The 17,835-nt window shown below is 38.8% G+C and overlaps 2 long non-coding RNA genes across 2 annotated transcripts; both read right to left on the bottom strand.

The window, feature by feature from the left end:
• Nucleotides 1–2,345: 2,345 nt before the first annotated feature.
• LOC145660216 (uncharacterized) lies at nucleotides 2,346–6,821 on the bottom strand. The gene is made up of 4 exons (XR_014126416.1): nucleotides 6,302–6,821; nucleotides 6,058–6,168; nucleotides 5,912–5,979; nucleotides 2,346–2,479 (listed from the first exon to the last, which is right to left on the bottom strand). It is a non-coding gene; the product is annotated as an uncharacterized LOC145660216 (long non-coding RNA).
• A 9,431-nt stretch (nucleotides 6,822–16,252) lies between these two features.
• Nucleotides 16,253–17,498, bottom strand: LOC145643483 (uncharacterized). The gene is made up of 3 exons (XR_014115918.1): nucleotides 17,400–17,498; nucleotides 16,555–16,665; nucleotides 16,253–16,339 (listed from the first exon to the last, which is right to left on the bottom strand). It is a non-coding gene; the product is annotated as an uncharacterized LOC145643483 (long non-coding RNA).
• Between the last annotated feature and the right edge of the window lie 337 nt (nucleotides 17,499–17,835).

Genomic DNA, 17,835 nt, shown 5'->3' with positions numbered 1-17,835 from the left:
AAAGTGTTCAGCAGTTCTGCTCCGGATGGTACGAACCTCCTTACAGTCCTGCTGTTTCTTGGGTGAGAAATGAGAAATAATCACTGATTAATTGTAACGGAAAGGAATCATCCATTGACCCCACCTGGGCAGTGGAAACTCCACTAATGGACAGCATATTTTGGATTGCCATCTGTACAAGTCAGGGAAATGTGAAGGCAAAATAAATAAAACTGTGGATGCATTAAAAAGATGTAGACACTTACACTTTCTCCCAGATTGGCACAGTAATGTTGCTTAAACCAAGCAATAGGAGCAGGGTATCTATGACTCTTCTTGCTTCTGGTGATAATATTAGTAATTAAGTTGTCTCTTGGCATCTAGAAAGGGCAGAAGAAAGCTCTATTGTCACTGAACGATAATAAAGCTGTTTACTTTCTTTTAAAAAGTTTGCATGTTTTTGGACATTTAAAAAAAAAACTTTAATTTTTAAGAATTAAAGATTTATTCCTAAAAAGTAATTGAATTTGAAATGAAAATTAGGCTTTGATTACAACACCAGTTTCTATAAAACAAGGCTTATTTTACATGCATTTGTGCACAGGAATACCTTTGTACCCCAGTTTCATATCTCTATATGGAAATGAAAAATCAGAGCCTGTATGCTTTAAATATGTATATACAGTTATTATGTAACAGAACAAATGGCCACCCGTAGCTCAATTTCTTCTACAAATGTTAATAAATGTGAAACAAAGGTTGTCTGTTGTGCGACAGTGCATAATGGCCACACTCGTGGTCTTGCAGAGGTTTTTCTAAAACAAGCCCATAAGTCACTTTCCCTTGTCTCAGTCAACGTATTTCATCTAATGGAGTTCGGTTACCAGAATATTTTCAGCTACGTCCCCTTTTATTTATCAAGGTTTCCTTTTGTTAGTTCACTCTCTACTCACTTATTCCGCATTGAAAATATTTGTGCGGTCTGTGAAATTAAACAGCTGTGACGGCCCGAGTGCCGCAGGTCCCACAAACTCGCTTGACGTAGACAGACGTTTATTAGACGAACACGAATAACGAACACAGTGGCGCTCACACCAAAAAGGCAAGATGAACATGTGCAGCATTGAACACAGCTTACAAACATAAAGTGCACCACGTACGTGAACATTAGCGAACACAGACCGACAGGGATACACACACCAACCGGGGTTTAAACACACACAGACATTAGGAGAATAACGCGGTGCAGGTGTGTGACTACATAGTCGTGGTTTCACACAAGACCATGAACTCCCACTGCAGGCGGCGGGCCGTACCACGTGACTAGTGGGGCGGGGAGCTCACTATCAGCCCACTAATTAGTTCTCCGTTCAGTCAAAAGTTCTCCATCATTAAAATGTGTGTTCTCTTTTTAAATTCGCATATTGGCTACTTGTTTATAATACGATTCCGTTATCAAATATTTAGTATCTGCCTTTGTAGATAAAATTAAATTCTACTTACGTTTTGTTTTCGTTTCTCAGTACCTCTTATGCGTGAAGAATTGTTTGTAGTCTCTGTTGATGTTTTGTCTAAAATGATCGTCATCGGCAAATCCACTCAATAAACTGATCTGGGGTCAGAAATAGAATGACACACATTATGACATAATCGAGCGCTAAATTCTGTTCAGTGGTTGTTTAGAACAATGACAGAAGTGCAGCTGAAATGACATTATAGTCTCATATTATAAATCACATTTTAAAATCATTTCCCCCTCTTTACGCTATCATTTTGTTATCAGGCTCAGATTAAAAAATCTAAATAAAGTAAATATAACCTATACATGTAAACTATATATTAATTAATTAGTAATCATTCCACATAGGTACAGTTCACTCACTCTGTATTCGTTATAATCCAAAGTCATTTGAACACTCATTAAGGATCAAAATGCAACCTAAACAACAACAATAATAAATTCTTAAGAAATTATACAATTTTAACTGAAAATTAGGCTAATTGATCACAATACAATGTTCAACAAAACAAGGCTTATCTTTACTCGGGTGTTTCAGTACCAAGGCTACACAGTTATGCAAACACTTTCTTGCATAATATATGCTTATATTATGAAATTGAGCAACTGGAGAAACAGAATTAAATGCTCCATTCATTACCGCTTCAAATGGTTTATTATTTTTTAAAAATATATTTTTTAAAAGTGCAGGATTGTAGCCCCAAAATATATCCTATATGAAGTGACCTGCATTAAGAAATTAATTGTTGATGTCACTTACTATTATTATTGTTATAGTAGTAGTATTTAGTGGGGAATCATTTTATGGTGTTGATTGGAGAATACTACTAAACAAATTAATCTTACCATCAGTAGTAGTTGATGAAATTAATAACTTCTAACCATTTGGAGGTGTCATTGTTGTAGTAGGTTTAGTTGAAGCTGTTGGACTTGATGTGTCAGTGTCCACTGGAGTAAGATTTACAGGTTTATATGGAGCCTCTGCAAGAATAGAAAAGTGTGGTCAGTTCTAAGTATGAACTCTGTTTCTGTACTGTTCACTCTCACTGGAGATCACTTCCCATGTGTTTCTGTTTGTGTTGTATTTATACCAGGTGAAGCTCTCAGCTTTGGTGTGTATATCAGTGCAGGAACAGGGCAGCAGCCTGAGTGCTGCAGCTGATATGCATGAGATTTAACTGCACCACAATAATACATTGATTTCAAGATTTGGTTTTATGACTGATGGCAGTCTAAAAAGTAAATCGTAATTGTTCAAATTCTACCTTATATGTTCAGATAACATGGAGTGCCTCTTATACATTATCAGAAATATATGACATGTCGTCTCTAACTGGACTCCTACTAGATGTTTTCAGTGTTTCTTATAAAGTAGCTACTGAGAAGATATTTGATGATCTACAGATGTAGAGAGAAAGTCAACTCACCATCAGCAGCAAGGAGCAGATAAACACACACCTGCATTCTTACTGAGTTCCACACACTACACACGGCTACAGCAGGACTGCTGATACACACCATACACACTCTTCAATACAGTCTACTGAATGTTCTGATAACTACAGTTACAGTGGAGATGAAGTGTATTCAAATGAAGCTTTGACAAACTTCTATCCCCAACACACACAACAAATATAGGGAGGCAGTAGGGTTTTATAAGTTTTTAAAAGTCATTTGGTGTGTCCTCTTTCTTCCTTAACAGTCTCACATTATAAGTGAAAATGTCATCATTCTTACTTAAGTTGGCTCAGTCCGTTGTCACAGAGATGTGGCGGCCCAGTGGGACAGACCCAAAATGACTCCCTAAGTGCTGTTAGTTCAGTCTAGCACACCTGCCCCTTTGTACATGCATCATTTATGAACGTATTTAAATCCCTCTGTCACCGGAGTGGTTGTCGGTCTTTGTTCGTACTCAGGTTGGTGTTAATGGTCGTTTAATAAATGCATGTCTTCGTCAAGAGACGTCTGCGCTTCCTGCGCCTTGCCTTGCGGCACTTGGGCCATCACAACAAACAAAATATTTGTATTTTCTTATACCTGCATGCAGGGGGTGGCATAACGTGAATAAGTGAATAAATCATATAAAAGCAGACATTGTGTTCACTTTGTTTTCAGTAGGCTACACCAAAAAGTGAGGAGAAGGCCTTCAGTATTTTGAGGAGTTCCCTTCAGTATTCTGGGAAGAGTCTCATATATAGTCAGGGCCATTGGACCTGGACTTCACCATCTCTCACACCAATCTTATTCCCACTTCCTAAAAAAAGAGAGAAGCCTGCAGCCAAGGGATCAGTTAAGATGAGACAAAGAGCAAACGTAAAAATAATGTATATGTAACATGCTGCAACCGTCCCTGATCTGGGCTGAGACCTTCCCCAAGGTCGGGGTCAGTTGCAACATCTGACTTCTTCGATTCAAATAAATAAGTGGATGTCATGTGTAATCATTTACCATTTTTTCTTCACAAACTCAAATATTTACTGTATAAACTGAAAAATCTTTAGGATTTAGCGTTGTTGTGCATCACTAAACTAATATTTAGTTGTATAACTACTGTTTCTGAGAACTGCTTCACATCTGTGTTGCATGGAGTCGACCAACTTCTGGCTGCTGTAAACAGGTATTCCAGCCCAGGATGCTTTGACAACTTTCCACAGTTCCTCTCCATTTCTTGGTTTTGCCTCAGAAACAGAATTTTTTATGTCCCCCTCAAGTTTTCTATCGGATTAAAGTCCGGGGATTGGGCTGGCCACTCTGTAACTTTAATTTTGTTGGTCTGGAACCAAGATGCTGCTCGCTTACTGGTGTGTTTTGGGTCGTTGTCTTGTTGAAACATCCATTTCAAGGGCATTTCCTCTTCAGCATAAGGCAACATGACCTCTTCAAGTATTTTGATATATGCAAACTGATCCATGATCCCTGGTATGCGATAAATAGGCCCGACACCATAATAAGAGAAACATCCCCATATCATGATGCGTGCACCACCATGCTTCACTGTCTTCAGAGTGTACTGTGGCTTGAATTCAGTGTTTGCGGGTCATCTGACAAACTGTCTGCGGCTCTTGGATCCAAAAAGAACAATCTTACTTTCATCAGTCCACAAAACGTTTCTTCATTTCTCTTTAGGCCAGTCCATGTGTTCTTTGGCAAATTGTAACCTCTTCAGCACATGTCTTCTTTTTAACAGTGGGACTTTGCGGGGGCTTCTTGCTGATAGATTAGCTTCACACAGGCGTCTTCTAATTGTCACAGTACTCACAGGTAACTTCAGACTGTCTTTGATCACCCTGGAGCTGATCATTGGCTGAGTCTTTGCCATACTGGTTATTCTTCAATCCATTCAAACGGTATTCTTCCATTTTCTTCCACATCTCTCTGGTTTTGTTTTCTATTTTAAAGCATTGGGGATCATTTTAGCTGAGCAGCCTATCATTTTCTTTATATCATTTTCACTTCTTTACATGTTTTCCCCTCTCCAATCAAAGTTTTAGTCAAAGTATGCTGTTCTTCTGAACAATGTCTGGAACGACCCATTTTTCTCAGATTTTCAGAGAGAAATGCATGTACATGTGTTGGCTTCATCTTTAAATAAAGGCCACCTGATTGACATCTGTTTTTTCACAGAAGGAATGACCTCACTAATTGAACTCCACAGTTATTATTTTGAACACACCCATTTCAATTAATTATTCAATTACACACCTACTGGTAAATTATTTACCATGTAGTAATATAATTTCTACCAAAAACAGTGATTGATATGATTAGTCATGTTGGACTGCTATTATTTCATCTCCCTTTGTAACTCAGTACAGTAAGTGATGTGGAGTCTGAGCTTCCTAGACACCACCATCTCCACTGATTTCAAACTAGAGATCACAACAGCCATAATCAAAAACGTTCATCAGTGTATCAGGAGCTGCTTTGTATCAGAAACTCACCATGGACCCCACACAACTAGGGAACGCCACACACTATCTGTATAAAACCCTCTGCTCAGGTATTTGTTACTGCTTCAACAAAACCTGAACTTCACAACTTGTGTTTCCCAAAGATGGTTTTCCTTTAAAAAAAATTTAAAACCATAAAAAAGTGCTATATGTGATATATGTGATCCTTTATTTTAACTATATTGTACTAATTGTATTGTATCATCTGAACCCCCCTCAGATACAAAGTAGCACTCACTTGAACATGTGAACAAAGCACACACACACTCACAAACACACACACACACACACACACACACACACACACACACACACACACACACACACACACACACACACACACACACACACACACACACATACACACACACACCATGGAAGATTTGACCTTGAAGGACATGTGCCAGTAATGATGTGGAGGTTGTTTTTCTTATGTTACAGTGGATGGTATGTGAGCATTCACCTGTGTCTCCTGCTCTCTCTTCTCTTCTGTTTGCCCCTTTCTTAGCCTCGTTTGTCCATGTCTCTGGACTACATTAGAAAACCAGACAGTGTGACCCACAACTTGTATGCATGCATGCGTGTGTGTGTGTGTGTGTGTGTGTGTACCTTTGTATCTCCAGCACAAGACCCCCACGAGACCCAGCAGCAGGAGGAGGACAGCTCCCACAACAGTAGTCATGAGGATATATGATAGATCACCAGCAGGGTTTTGGACATCTGAAGGCAAACGTTATACAAATGTTATGTGTATTTGTGTGCGTGTTAGTGTTTGTGTTTTTACACAGCATGCATTTTAATTGCTTTTTAAGATATTAGGAGACCATGTTGATATGCAGTAAATGCATGTTACCGTCAGTCAGAGTCTTTGCACTGTCAGTAGTGGAAGCGTCAGCTGGAGCCTTTGCACTTGTTTTGCCATCAAATCTTGATGTAAATTCTGTTGTTGAGATTCCTGGAGAGGGAGATGTGTTTGTTAGCATAAGATGGTGTACTGCTTTAGTACTAGCAGTACTAGGGTAGCAGTACTGAGTCTCCTGTGTGTGCAGTGATGTGTTTTGTCTCCCTGTTGTTTTTTAATTGCTCAATTTAATACTGATTTAATACTCAACCTGTAGAAACACACCCTACTGTCATACTCCATCACATTTGCTTGTTAAATTAATAAATATTTACTCTAATATTATATGATTTTTAGCATTGTTCTAATGACATTCACTATCCTTATAACAATGATAGTTATAAGGTGTAACTGAGCAAATTGGTTGCTCCATTTAGGTAACAATTTGAGCTTTGTTTGATATTAAGTACCAATTTAACAATTTTTTAATATTTGATCAGAATCTACATTTCAAATTTACTAACATGTTTGTTAAGAGTGGTCTTCATAAGTCCTTCATAACAGCTAACACAAACCTAAATACACTTTTATAAAGGCTGATTCTGACAGACAGCTGTCATACAGTCTTCTCTTCATAACACAATACTATCAGTTGATTAGTTGACATAACACTTCATTCAAGGGCTATAGGTTGTTTTTTTGTTTGTTTTGTTTTTTTACCTAAGTTTTAAATATGTTTCCAGTTAAAATAACATAACGGGACCCCCCAGCAGACAGAGTCGGCTGAGAATGAGGATGGCCACTATAGCCACCCCAATACCCCCAGAGAAAAATCGGGGCTGATGACCAATACCGTTTGTTCATCTTATGTAGCCCAGTTCTGTGTTGTTCCCGTTTGTCTGTCTTTATGCTCACTGTTATGTTTTATTATTGTTGTTCTCCGTTAGTCTTCCCTTAATGTTGTATTCCCTTGTTGCTCATTTCTCGCCCTCATCCTGTTCTCATATTATTATTCTTCTGTTAGCCTGTTTGTTCTTCATTCTATAATGTGTTGTTAGTCTTTGTTGATTATTAAACTTATTATTCATTCTATTCAATCAGTTTGGTTCGTTATGGCGTCGTCACTTCACACGAGTGTTCACTCTCCACCCCTCCCACGTTACAATTAGTTGTTGCTTACCAAGTGAGGGGTGACATCTTAGAACAGGCCAGACGCTTGTGGACAGCCGAGTTTTATTTGTAGCGGAATAAGCAACAATTGTAAAGTGAAACAGGCGAGGGTAATGGCCAGATATACACACACCAGGGAATTGCTCAGTACATGCTGATAGACCAGCGATAACACTTTGCAGGGAGTGAACGAAACCAGAGAGAATAAATAGTGTAGCAAAGATGAGACACAGATGACACTAGTAAACTGGTGATGAGGATCTGGTGAGGTTGTGCCGGGGAAGACGGGAGTTGCAATCACGGACTGAGGGCGGTTGCGGGACATGAGGTTACTAGGAAAACTGAGCAGATGTGAACACCTCAAACCACGTAGTACCTTTCTGTTCTTGACACTGGCTGGAGAGGCTGAAATGAAAACTCCCATATGACTGTGATAAATGAACGCTTTGACAATGATTGTCATGACACTCAATTGAAAGTGTTCTGGCCTGGTCTATAAATAAGGTGTTTTATTTTGTTACTAATAAAATGTAGTTTGATCTCTAATGCCACACCATTCTACCAGTCACAGAAAGATCAAACAATATATGTATAACTCTGTGATAGAGCATCAGTGTGGAAGCACTAGAAATCTTAATATCAAGCCAAGTGCCACATACAACACATGCTACTGATCACATTCTTGAACTACCAAGTTGCCACTGTTGGGCCCCTGAACAAGGCCCTTAACCTTAAATTGCTCAAGTTATACTCAGTCATAATTATAAGTAGCATTGGATAAAATCAATTTGTTATTTTAGCATTCTGTTTCTAATGTTTGATCATTCATGATCACATATGTAATTTTTTCATTAGGCTACTTATGTTTATTACAGTAAAGGATCCAATACTGCCTCTTGCATTGTGATTTTAACACTGCCAGAATGCAATGTAGACAGAATAGGTAGGTTACATAAAGGATCCAATCTCTGCACCGCACATTTAGTAGGTTAAACCCAAAGCTAGGCTAAGAGAATGGTAAAACCCTGAGAAAGCAGTATAGTTTTGTATCAAGTTTTCACATAAAAAGGGAAACAATGATTTTAAACAAATTATTGCAGAATTGAATTACTAAACATCATTACTGATCATCCATTTTTTTTAATGACATATGAAGGCGGTGGAGTGTTGTATTATTTATAATGCTGTGCAGTTTTGAATCTAAAGCAGCTATAATTTCTGAGAACTACCAGGTGTCACTGTTTTGTCACCAGCTTTCAATGCTCCCAAGCTTCGAATCCTTCAGCAGTAAAATAAGGAAGAACCTAAAATGCTTCACAGGACTTCGTCTGCACATCATTACCAAGAAGGAAGTTAAACAGTAAACACTTGAATAACGAGCAGGCTAATAACGTTACCAAACAACAATAAACTCACGGGAGGACGAGAGAAAGCACATTCAAAGACCCACAACCAAGACGCTAAAACAAGGGATATTTATACAAAGATTAACGAATGCAAACTAGACAAAGATGAAAACAGTGACAGGAAAACCAAACGAGGGGTCGGAACAGAAAAACCAAAACAAAGAAGCATGTGTGTTAAAAACCTGAGACATTCTTACTTGAACTGCCCAAGATATTTGTTACAATTAAAGGAGTATTTGACCATCACTGAACTAAACGTTACTGGTAATGTGCACAGATGACAGCACAACAACAAATATGACAGCAGAAAGTCTACAAGTAACTCAGACAACCAAGACTTTGCTAGTGTGGATACATAAGAAAACCTTAAAGCTGGATTTATCATTTGCAGTTGGATTTGGATCAAAAACAGTGTTTTACCTTTAATGGTGAGTCTGATGTATTTATATTGCTGGTTTGTAAGATAACAGCTGTAGTCTCCCTCATCCTCTTCAGTCAGGTGTGATATGAGTAGAGAGAGATTTCCTGGAGAGGGAACAGTACCCAGCTGAACTCTGTTTCTGTACTGTTCACTCGCACTGGAGATCACATCCCATGCGTCTCTGCTTGTGTTGTGTTTCTTCCAGGTGAAACTCTCAGGTTTGGCGTGTGGGTCAGTACAGGAGCAGGGCAGCAGTACTGAGTCTCCTGTGTATGCAGTGATGACGTCTGTCTTCTGATTCTCTGCCAAACTGCAGCCTGCAGAAACACACGAGATAAAGGCCTAATTAATATTTAATATGACATACTCCGTTATTATTATTATATATGACATACTTAATTATTATATATGACATACTTAATTGCTCCAGGTCCAGTCACCTGATGGTACTGATGGTACCAGCCAACTGATGATGGTACTGGAAATCATTAAGAGATTTCCCAATATATGCTGGTATGATGGATGCATGACCATCAAGTTATATGATTTAAATGTCTGATTATATTGATTATAGATTGTCTCTCTCCCTCCCCTCCCTCTCTGCCTCCCTCACTCCCTCCATCCCTCTCTCAATCACTCTCTCTCTCCCTCATTCCCTCCCTCCCTCTCACTCACTCTACCTCTCCACTCCCTCCCTCCTTCCTTCTCCTCCCCTCCCCTCCCACTAAAGTTACTATTACCACTAAAGTTACTAATAACATGTGACTAATCATGTTTGAAGCTTCAAACATCACAGATACACAGGATGAGCTTGAGACTGTTTCATAAGTTTGGCACTGTCCTATAACTTGGAAGCTTTATCATTTTACTAAAAAATTGGAAATGTGCAAATTATAGAAGCCAAAAGTAAATGTTTCATAATGTCAACCTGTTGTCTCCCAGTATAGTTTTGTATTATGTTTTCACATAAAAAGGGAAACAATGATTCTAAACTAATTATTGCAGAATTTAATTACTAAACATCATTACTGATCATTTTTTTAAATGAAATATGAAGGCGGTGGAGTGTTGTATTGCGCAGTTTTGAATCTATGGCTGCTATAATTTCTGAAAACCGCCAGGAGTCGCTGTTTTGTCACCAGCTTTCAATGCTCCAAAGCTTCGAATCCTTCAGCAGTACAATAAGGAAGAACCTCAAACGCTTCACAGGACTTCGTATGCACATCATTACCAAAAAGGAAGTAAAAACACATCTGCAGATAAAAACACACCTGCATTCCACAACACACTACATACAGCGACAGCAGTAACGCTGCTACAGATCTTATACACTCTACAAAACTACAGTGTACTGAACACTCTGAAAACTGCAGCCCAGACTACAGTCTGTCTGTGGGAATCACCACACAACTATGACCTGGAACTCTACAACTCTCTCAGTAAAACTCCACTGAAATTCACCACCCACTAATATCCACAGTAGAGAGGAAGTGTGTTCAAGTGCAAAATAAATTATTCCTCCACTTCTTTCTCTCTCACATACAGACTAAATCTAACAGTGAAACAGTGTCTTTCTAGTGTCATAAATTCCTCCTGAGCTTCCCAGTGTTCAGTCCCCATCCTCAGTAAAGTGATCCTGCAGTAAGAAGTAGTGCTACACAGTGATCCCCCTCAGCACTGTTTGGTCACATCATTTCACTCCTGCACTTAATGATCAGAGGACCAAACTGAATGTGTAGCTTAGCAAATATTATACAGATCAGACAGGAAGAGCTCTAGACTACATGCTGATCAAAATAAACATTGATCATTTAATCAGGTAAACATGAGGATGGTCTGATATTCATATTATTCATAAAGTACAGGTGGAATGCAGCAGTCTATGTTGTAGCTTTCATACTATTAAGAAAAAACTACTTAAGAGAAGTTGTGAAACAGAACCACTAAAGGAGTCACCAAAGTAAAGACCACTTTGGATGTAAACAGTACAATGTCATCACAACCCAACAGTTATCACAGGAAGTAGAAACATTCTCACCTTTTCTCTTAGTTACTTTGTTCTTTTTGTTGTTAAAGCTGCCAAAAGCTGTTTGATGATGGTGGATATCTATAAAGTAACTAACTGAGGCTGTAGGCTAGTGTGCACTGCACTGTAACAACAACAACAACAAAATAAAATTAAAACTGTAAAAAGACAAAAACCCCAGCATGGGCTGTCTAAGCCTCCTGGCCAATTGATGTACAAATGAGGAATAAATAACACAAACAGAAATAAACAAGTGAGCACATTTCACACGTAGCACCCAGTGCAACCAGATTAGCAATACATATGTCAGGAGGAAGAGGTGCATACTGGGAATTCTCACATCTGTAAACTGGTAGCTATGACTATGGTGGCATCAGAATAACTTGGGACTAAATAAGAAAAGTCTTTAAACTGGAGTCACTGGAGTGAATTTATGCTGCCAGAGTCAGTTAGTGTTTGACTGATTAAACCATGAAGTTCAAAGCTGGATGACTGTCACTGATGAGGATTTGGAGACTGTTTGACAATCTTCGTGGGTGTGTGAAAGAAGTAAACATTTTGCTCACACACCACTCTGAGGAACAGCACAGCAGAATTTCAAGATCACGAACCCAAAAAGGAAGCATGCGCATATGCATGTCTGTGTGTGTGTGTGTGTGTGTGTGTGTGTGTGTGTGTTATGTATTGCTAAAGTGCACCAAGTTTAGCAATACATATGTGAGAAGGAAGAGGTGCATACTGGCAAACTGTACTGTCTCTATGGTTTTAGTTTTTTCTTATTTGTTCATTTTTTATTTGTAAATTTTTGTAAGAGAGAGAGAGAGAGAGAGAGAGAGAGAGAGAGAGAGAGAGTGTGTGTGTGTGTGTGTGTGTGTGTGTGAGAGAGAGAGAGAGAGCAGGGCAGGCCGTGGGAGGGGGTGTTTTTGCAGCTACAAGTATCACTTTGAATGTACATTTACTGTGTGTGTAAAATTGTCTTTCTCCAAGTCCTTCAGATGTGGATCTGGCCATCCTGCAACAGCTGTGCATGTTTTGTGTGTGTGTGTGTGTGTGTGTGTGTGTGTGTGTGTGTGTGTGTGTGTGTGTGTGTGTGTGTGTGTGTGAGTGAGAGAGCGAAAGAGAGAAAGAGAGAGAGAGAGAAAGAAAGAGAGAGACAGTGTTAGTTATGTATTGTTAAACTGATAAACAGTGCTCCAAGTTTGCTAGGAGGAAGAGGTGCTTGCTGGGAAACTGGACTGTCTTTGTGATATTACAGTTTTTTGCAAGACAAAAACTGGGACATGTGACACAATAATTGAAACCACTAACTCATGTAGCCCATCTCCTGACCTGTTATACTAAACCAAAAGCACCTTTCCTTTACACTCATTTTGTATTTCTAAAACACATTTTTTCAATACATTAAACACAATTCTCTATATTGGACATATCATTCAACAGCACAGATTTCAGTGCCACTTAACGGGACAAGTCGGCGAAGAAACAAACTTACTTTATTCTCCCTTAACCCGGGTGGACAAGACATGTTTGGAGTCCGTATTTTGCTCCTTTAGAACAAAAGCTGCTAACATTGCTAACAAACACTGGAAGCCAACAGCAATGATAGCTAATAGGATTTGTAAATAAGTCAGATAGCGAGCTACATGTCCTCAAACCTCATCCAGGTCACTTCCCGGTGCCGTGTTTCTTCACTTGTCTAGTTCACAGTGAGTTATACGACACACCGACTAGTCTGGGAGATATTTATTAACACTTGGATGCTGTTTGACCGGCTTGAGAGAAGTTTGTGGACATGTATTTACGAAGAAAATATTTTAGTTGCTGTTAACTTCCAGTGTTTGTTAGCAACGTTAGCATTTAACATCTTTTGTTCTAAACTAGAGGCAAAATTTATTGGTCAATAGACCGAATCTGGGGTAAGTGGTTAGCTGCTGCTCTCTGCTGATCCCAGATATAAATACATTTGTGTAAATGAATGTGTGAGGATGACAACACCTGTAGAGAGAAGGTAACACTCACCATCAGCAGCGTGGAGCACAAGGAGCAGATAAACACACACCTGCATTCTTACTGAGTTACACACACTCTACACACAGCTACAGCAGGACTGCTGATACACACCGTACACACTCTTCAATACAGTCTACTGAATGACTTCACAAGAACACTTATAGTGGAGAGGAAGTGTATTCAAATGAAACTCTGACAAACTAACCTCAACACAACACACACACCAAATATAGAGATGCGGTCGGTTTTGTAAGTTGTCATGTGGTATGTCCTCTTTCTTCCTTCTCAGTCAGTGATCTATCAGATATTCTCACATTGTGAGTGAGGACGGTCTCATTCTTAGTTAAGCGGCTCCGTCCTTTGCCATAGACACACGATGTAGAAGCTCAGGGGGTGAGACCCAACATGACCTCCCTCAGTGTTGTTTGGTCATTTCATTTCACTACGACAAGTGTATAGCATCTTAATGTGAATATGTGCAGTTTTTAAAGTTAATAAACATTTTGGTCTCAAAACAGCTTATGAACGCCCCAGAAGAAGGAGGAGACTGTTCTGGTCTGAGAGCTCAGGATGTCTGACGTCTGCTGTGGTTTCATTTCTCACAGTTCCAACCAGTGGGCAGTGGGTACCAGATCAGAGTCTAAAGCCCATTTTAGACCAGAAGTGACAACCGTGCTGCTTCTGCACCTCTGCAGCTGAGCTGTGGTCACACACTCACAAGCTCAACTTTCTTCTAGTGTATTTTTTGCCTTAAGCCATGACAGGCTTATCAGTGGTTTCTAGCTAGAAATAGTACAAAATACTACATTTATTCTGTAAAGTGTAGTGTAATAATCAAAACAGCACAACTCTGACTGCTGGGTCTATTCTAATGTGAAATTGGGACAAAGGATGATGTTTTAAACACAGACTAAAACTAGGACTAGGCTCCAGGGTCTAGGCTCAATGGCAGGTCCAGTTTGAATTTAATTTAGTACAAAACAGGTTTAGTATGAGTAGGACTGGTTTGGTTACTGATAATTTGGGGAATATTGTGTACTGTGAGGAGAGATGTCAGTACTTCACTGAGAAAAGGGACTGCTCATGTACTACCAAACCATGTCCATGTTCAAAGGGTGATTAATGGAGTTTATCAAAGTTCAAATAGGTTCTTATTGTGAGTAATGCAGGTTTTTGTTGTTTGTTTTTGACTCATTCAGTAAATCCAGAAATTCATATTACTCTCAAAAAATCTTAAAGAACTTTTCTGCATAAGCAATGGTCCACAACAAATTATTGTGATGTGGAAACTGAAAAAGCAAACAAAAAGCAGGTCCTCTCACTATCTAGAAATTCTTGAATGTGTGTGTGTGTGTGTGTGTGTGTGTGTGTGTGTGTGTGTGTGTGTGTGTGTGTGTGTGTGTGTTTGCATGCTTATAGACTCTGGAGACATAAAGCAGACAGCATTCTGTAGTGACAGTGCATAATAGTTCAAAGTATATTTACCAATAAAACAAATTTGATACAATGAATAAAATATTAAGTACACAGGACATCATAAGGTAGTGCAAACATAAAATATATCAAGCCATGAAAAAGTAATGCAAAAATGTGTATGTACGCAAGCTTTGAGGTGATTAACTCTATAAACTGCATTTTAAAACTATAAACTTAGAAGGAAGAGTTTGAGAATAAGAGTGAGGGGATAATATATCTGTTTGTTTCTCTCCTCTACATCAGACTCCACCCCCTTTGCTTTATAATGAGCATGTGTGTCTCCTGTGTCTTTCACAGATGCAGCATCATGGTCAGTGTGGGGTTGTGGGATACATTACAAAAGAAGAAACAACCAGAGTCCTCACAGGTCAAAGGACATGATGGCACTGTGTGTGGTTTTGTATGTCTCCGTAAAGCTGGTGATGTGAACTTGAAAAGAAACATAAGAGCTCTGGCCAAGTTCATTTGTTCCCAGTTCCTCTCTGCTGGGTGGACATTAGGGTCTGGAGTACTGAAGTAATGCTGTGAGAGTTCTGGAATCAGTGTGTGTCCACAGTGGTAGTGGAGATCTGGGTGTAGAGTTGTCAGTGTGTGCTGGGAGTTCAGTGGTGTTTCCATAGAGACAAGGATCCTCAGTTTGTGTTTTCTCTTTACTGTACTTCCTCTCACTAAAGGTGAGTGTGAAATTCTCTCTTAATGCTGAGTGACATGAAACTGTACATATATGTGATAATCTAAAAATGTTATTAAAGTGAGTTGAATCATTCAAGATGTATTTGGCCGAATTAGAATTATAACCTGGCTGGTCTTAGAATGAAAAATATGATTAAACGGTCCAGAATGCAAACAGACTATATCTTTGCATGAAGTAAAGTTTATTAATCAAAAATAAATGAAAAAGTCAAAAAATATTTCAGAAAATGAAAAGACAGGTTGGGGAAAATGAAGGGAAAAAAGAAATACAAAATAAATTGGTAAAAAGAGCTGGGAACATTTAAAGAGTAGGGCTAATTTTGTTGGAGCGCTTGGCACAGGACAAAGTGCTTTTTATAGCCTGCCATGTTCGTCTGAAGAAGATGCGTACTCTCTTCAACTTCTTGCATTCTGAGCCTTTATATTTGAAATAAAAGTAGAATTTTTAAACTGGTGTCCATGGAGTGGATGTATGTAAACTCTGATTATTAATATGGTGCTTTGATGCTACTCACCAGCTGGGGTGTTCTCCACTTTAACTGCCTCTGTAATAGATTCTGCTACTCCACCCAGATCCTCTCTTACATCTACAGATGTTTTTTTTCCCCAAAAAAATTAATACAAATGCAATTACATAATAAAGTACAGGCACATATTTAAAGTGAACAAACATCATGTCCTACTGTGTGTTCTTAATGGAAAGCTAGATTTTTGCAAGAAAATACATCTGCACCTTCTACATGGGCACTGTGGTCCAAAGAGCAAATCTCTCCCGTTGACTCTGTGATCATAAAGTGTTCAGCAGTTCTGCTCGGGATGGTACGAACCTCCTTACAGTCCTCCCGTTTCTTGGGTGAGAAGTGATAAATAATCAGTGATGAATTGTAAAGGAAATTAATCATCCATTGACCCCACCTGGGCAGTGGAAACTCCACTAATGGACAGCATATTTTGGACTACCATCTGTACAAGTCAGGAAAGTGTGAAGGCTAAATAAATAAAACTGTGGATACAGTCTATATAAATCATTAAAATTATAGTATAAAATGATCTAGACACTTACACTTTCTCCCAGATTGGCTGAGTAATGCTGCTTAAACCCAGCAATGGTAGCAGGGTCTCTATGACTCTTGTGTCTTCTGGTAATGATATTAATGAACTTGTCCCTTGGCATCTAGAACGGGCAGAAGAAAGCTCTATTGTATTGAACAATAATAAAGCTGTTTACTTTCTTTTAAAAAGTCATAACAGTTTGCATGTGTTTTTGGACAACAACAAAAAAACCTTTAATTTTTAAGAATTAAAGCTTTATTCCTAAGAAGTAATTGCATTTGAAATGAATATTAGGCTTTGACTACAACACAATTTTCTACAAACAAAACTTATTTTACATGCTGCATTTGTGCGCAAGATTACTTTTGTATCCCAGTTTCATATCTCTATATGGAAATGAGCAATCAACGCCTGTAGACTTTGTTTTATATACAGTTATTATGTAACAGAACAAATGGCCACCCGTAGCTCAATTTCTTCTACAAATGTTAATAAATGTGAAACAAAGGTTGTCTGTTGTCCGACAGTGCATAATGGCCACACTCGTGGTCTTACAGAGGCTTTTCTAAAACAAGCGCAGAAGTCACTTTCCCTTGTCTCAGTCAACGTATTTCATCTAATGGAGTTCGGTTACGCGAATATTTTCAGCTACGTCCCATTTATTTAGTTCATTCTCTATTCACTTATTCCGCATTTATAAAATATTTGTGCGGTCCGTTAAATTAAACAAACTCGCTTGACGTAGACAGACGTTTATTAGAAGAACACGAATAACGAACACAGTGGCGCTCACACGAAACAGGCAAGATGAACATGAGCAACGTTGAACACACAAACATAAAGTGGACCACGTACCTAAACATTAGCGAGAACACAGACCGACAAGGACGCACACACCAACATTAGGAGAATAATCCGGTGCAGGTGTGTGTGACTACATAGTCGTGGTTTCACACAAGACCATGAACTCCCACTGCAGGCGGCGGGCCGTACCACGTGACTAGTGGGGCGGGGAGCTCACTATCAGCCCACTAATTAGTTCTCCGTTCAGTCAAAAGTTCTCTATCATAAAAATGTGTTCTCATTTTAAATTCGCATATTGGCTACTTGTTTATAATACGATTCCGTTATCAAATATTTAGTATCTGCTTTTGTAGATAAAATTAAATTCTACTTACGTTTTGTTTTCGTTTCTCAGTACCTCTTATGCGTGAAGAATTGTTTGTAGTCTCTGTTGATGTTTTGTCTAAAATGATCGTCATCAGCAAATCCTCTCAATAAACTGATCTGG

Source organism: Electrophorus electricus, chromosome 2 (genome assembly GCF_041902795.1).
Source record: "Electrophorus electricus isolate QZ-2024a chromosome 2, ASM4190279v1, whole genome shotgun sequence".
NCBI lineage: Eukaryota > Metazoa > Chordata > Actinopteri > Gymnotiformes > Gymnotidae > Electrophorus > Electrophorus electricus.
Note: the sequence above shows the minus strand (reverse complement) of the source record. Positions and strands in the feature narration are given on the sequence as shown.